Source organism: Amblyraja radiata, chromosome 1 (assembly GCF_010909765.2).
Source record: "Amblyraja radiata isolate CabotCenter1 chromosome 1, sAmbRad1.1.pri, whole genome shotgun sequence".
NCBI lineage: Eukaryota > Metazoa > Chordata > Chondrichthyes > Rajiformes > Rajidae > Amblyraja > Amblyraja radiata.
This window is the reverse complement of record NC_045956.1, coordinates 1,912,129-1,916,745: the sequence shown is the minus strand read 5'-3', so window position 1 is coordinate 1,916,745 and position 4,617 is coordinate 1,912,129. Positions and strand designations below refer to the sequence as shown.

The window sequence follows — 4,617 nt, the reverse complement described above, 5'->3', positions numbered from 1 at the left end:
CCACTGCTACACCACCATCAAGAATGCCTATCGTTCTATCCCTCGCCCTCACTTCGGTAAATCTGACCATACAGCGGTGCTGCTTCTTCCTGCCTACAAGCAGCAATTAAAGAGCGCACCCCCAGAAGTGAGGACAGTACAGAGCTGGTCGGAGGAGGCAGAGGAACAACTCCAGGACTGCTTGGAGTCTGCAGACTGGGCAATGTTCAGGGACTCGGCAATGGACCTGAATGAATATGCCATTAGGAAATGTGTGGAAATTTGGAGGACTGTGTCCCAACAAAAACCTTCCGAGTGTTTCCCAATCAGAAGCCTTGGATGAACTTTGAGATCCGCACTCTTCCGAAGACCAGATCCCGAGCATTCAGGTCTGGAGATACAGAGGTCTACAAGAAGTCCAGATACGACCTTGGTAAGGCCATCAAATAGGCCAAAAGGGACTTCTGCTCCAAACTGGAGGATGAGACAGATGTTCGGCAGCTGTGGCGGGGCCTGAATGCAATCACCTCCTACAAGGCGAAACCAGGAGGCAGCTCGAATGTCAACGAAACATCACTCCCTGACGAGCTCAATGCGTTTTACGCACGTTTTAACAGGGAGAATACTGATGTGCCTTCCCGATCCCCCATTCGCTGTGATGGCATTTCAGTCACAGTCACAGAGGCCGATGTCAGGAAATCCTTCAGAGGGGTGAACCCTTGGAAAGCACCTGGTCCTGATGGTATACCCGGCCGTGTTCTACAAACCTGTGCGGACCAACTGGCTGGAGTTTTTAACTGACATTTTCAACCTCTCACTTCTGGGTTTGAGGTTCCCACTTGCTTTAAAAGGGCATCAATCATACCGGAGCCCAAGAAGAGCAAGGTGACGTGCCTCAATGACTATCGACTAGTGGCACTAACGCCGGTGGTGATGAAGTGCTTTGAGAGGTTGATTATGGCGCAAATCAACTCCTACCTCGACAAGAACCTGGACCCACTGCAGTTCGCTTACCACCACAACAGGTCAACGGTGGATGCGATCTCGCTGGCCCTCCACTCCGCACTGGACCACTTGGACAACAAAAACTCATATGTCAGGCTGTTATTCATTGATTACAGCTCGGCATTTAATACAATCATCCCCTCCAAACTGGTTACCAAACTCGCAGAACTGGGTCTCTGCGCATCCCTCTGCAACTGGATCCTTGACTTCCTCGTCCACAGACCACAGTCTGTTCGTATTGGTGGAAATGTGTCAGCCTCAATAACAATCAGCATGGGAGCACCTCAAGGCTGCGTGCTCAGCCCCTGCGGTACTCACTTTATACTCATGACTGCATAGCCGGACATAGTGCAAACTCCATCATCAAGTTCGCCGACGACACCACTGTTGTGGGACGAATCACTGAGTCAGAGTATAGAAGTGAGATCGACCGACTGACATGGTGCCAGCACAATAACCTGGCTCTCAACACTAGCAAAACCAAGGAACTGATTGTGGACTTTGGAAGGGGTAGGATAGGGACCCATAATCCCGTTTATACCATTTATGGTGGAAAGGGTCAAAAACTTCAAATTCCTGGGCGTGCATATTTCCGAAGATCTTTCCTGGTCCCAGCACACTGATGCAATTATAAAGAAGGCACATCAGCGCCTCTACTTCCTGAGAAGATTACGGAGAGTCGGTATGTCAAAGAGGACTCCCTCGAGCTTCTACAGGTGCACAGTGGAGAGCATGCTGACCGGTTGCATCATGCCTTGGTTTGACAACTTGAACATCCAGGAGCGGAAAAAAATGCAGAAAGTTGTGACCACTGTCCAGTCCATCACCGGCTCTGACCTCCCCACCATCGATGGGATCTATCGCAGTCGCTGCCTCATAAAGGCTGCCAACATCATCAAAGACCCACACCATCCTGGCCACACACTAATCTCACCGTTGCCATCGGGACTAAGGTACAGGAGCTTGAAATCTGGAGCATCCAGGTTCAGGAATGGCCACTTCCACACAGCCATCAGGCTATTAAACACAACATCAAACAAGCTCTGAGCAATAACAGCCTATTATTACTATTGCACTATATCTGTTTATTTATTGTGTATATATATGGTCTATGGTCTATAGACACACTGAACTTTTATCTCCTGTTCTGTATTACGTTTACATGTTCTGTTGTGCTGCAACAAGCAAGAATTTCATTGTCCTATCTGTGACACATAACAATAAAACTCTCTTCTCCCTTGAACTTGTTTATGCTAACTAAAGTGTTTTCTGAGCTAGTCTTATTTGTCTGCATTTGGCCTATATTCCTCTTAACCTTTTCTGTTATATACTGGTTCAAAATGTGTATTTATACTCATTTCTACCACTTTCTTTGGTAACTCGTTCCATTTACCCAGCACTATAGGTCCCCTTTAAATCATTCCCCCTCATATTAAAGCTATGCCCTCCCTGGGGAAAATACTATGATGATCCATCTTATTTATGGCCTGCTTGATTATCTAAATCTATATGAGGTCACCCCTCAAGCCTCCTTCACTCCAGGGAAAACAGTCCTGGTGTATACAGTCTCTCCTTGTAATTCAAGCCCCTCAGTTCCGGCAACATCCTTGTGAATCTTTTCTGCAACCTCACCAACTTAATCACATACTTCCTATAGTTTCACGACCAGAACTGTATGCAATATCCCAGGGCGGTTCTCACCAATGTTTTGTACAGCAGTAACAAAACATTCCATATCTTGTACTCAGTGCCCTGTCTGATAAAGGGCCTGTCCCACTGACGTGATTTTTCAGCGAATGTCTTCGACCTTCAAGCTCGAGGGCACTCGCCTGAAAAACCTCGAGCTGGATCGACCGTCAGCGATCAAACCGCGAGCTGGATCGACCGTCTGCGCACACACACACACACACACACACACACACACACACACACACACACACACACACACACACACACACACACACACACACACACACACACACACACACTCTCTCACACTCACACACACACACACACACACATGCGTATATATATATATATATATACACACACACACACACACACACACACACACACACACACACACACACACACACACACTCTCTCACACACACACACACACACACACACACACACACACGCGTATATATATATATACACACACACACACACACACACACACACACACACACACACACACATACACACACACGCACACACACACACACACACACACACACACACACACACACACACACACACACACACACACACACACACACACACACACACACACACATCGCAAAGGCGGGGGCCAGGGAAAGCGGGGGAGCGCTGTCTGAAATTCACACCCGCGGTGAACAGAACGGTAAAAGACGGCTGCACAGTGTATGGTAAGTCCGTTAGAGAGCGCGGAGGGGGGGGAGGGGGAGAAGGGGAGAGGAGGGGAGAGAGAAGGGGAGTGAAGGGGGGGGGGGGAGGGGGAGAAGGAGTGGAGACACTTTTAAGAAGCCAGACAACTTATAATAAAGTTTAGCGGTCATTTAAATTACCGGTCAGTTTTCCTTGGTCCTGGAAACTCCAATGAGCCAATTAAAGTGCCCGGTCAGTGAAGGAGATTGCCTACGGCTGCCCTCGACTGCCTGTAACTACATAGCGACCCCACTCCACTGCGCTACGAGTTCAAAAGACCCATGCCGACCAGTTTTTAATCGTGGAAAAATTTTCAACATGCTGAAAAAAGTTCCGCGACCTAACTAAGGCCGTGAGTATGTGGAAACTTCCCTCGAGCATGAAGGAGAGTTCCAGTGACCCCATAGGACTTCCTAGGACCTCGTGTCGACCATGCTGTGAGTTTGGGTCGAGGGCAAACTCGTCTAAACTCGCAGATTAGGTCGCCGCAGTGGGACAGCCCCTTAAAGGCAAGAGCGCGCCATATTTCTTCGTCGCTACCTTGTCCACCAGTGTTGCCACTTTCAGTATCTCTAGGTCTCTCTTTACTAAAACACTGCTCTGGGTCCTGTCATTCACTGTGTGTGCCCTGCCAACATTCACAATTGTCAGAGTCAATTTCCATTTACCGTACCTTCACCCATTTTCCTAGTGTAGTTTAACCTTGAGAAGCGCGGAAACAGGCCCTTCAGCCCACCGATTCCCTGCCGACCAGCAATCCACTCACACGTACACCATGCTATGGTCCTGTTATAAGATTGAGGGGGGATCTTATAGAAACTCTTAAGGGGTTGGACAGGCTAGACGCAGGAAGATTGTTCCCGATGTTGGGGAAGTCCAGGACAAGGGGTCACAGTTTAAGGAAAAAGGGGAAAAGTTTTAGGACCGAGATGAGAAAAACATTTTTCACACAGAGAGTGGTGAATCTGTGGAATTCTCTGCCACAGAAGGTAGTTGAGGCCAGTTCATTGGCTATATTTAAGAGGGAGTTAGATGTTGCCCTTGTGGCTAAAGGGATCAGGGGGTATGGAGAGAAGGCAGGTACAGGATACTGAGTTGGATGATCAGCCATGATCATATTGAATGGCGGTGCAGGCTCGAAGGGCCGAATGGCCTACTCCTGCACCTATTTTCTATTTTCTATGTTTCTCTGCTACACGCACTGGAGATAAGTTACAATTT

At 48.3% G+C, this 4,617-nt stretch overlaps 1 protein-coding gene across 3 annotated transcripts in view; it reads left to right on the top strand.

Annotated features, from left to right (window-relative positions):
- The window catches only part of inpp4b (inositol polyphosphate-4-phosphatase type II B), a 589,015-nt gene that overhangs the window by 215,181 nt on the left and 369,217 nt on the right, over window positions 1-4,617 (top strand). The window lies entirely within an intron of this gene.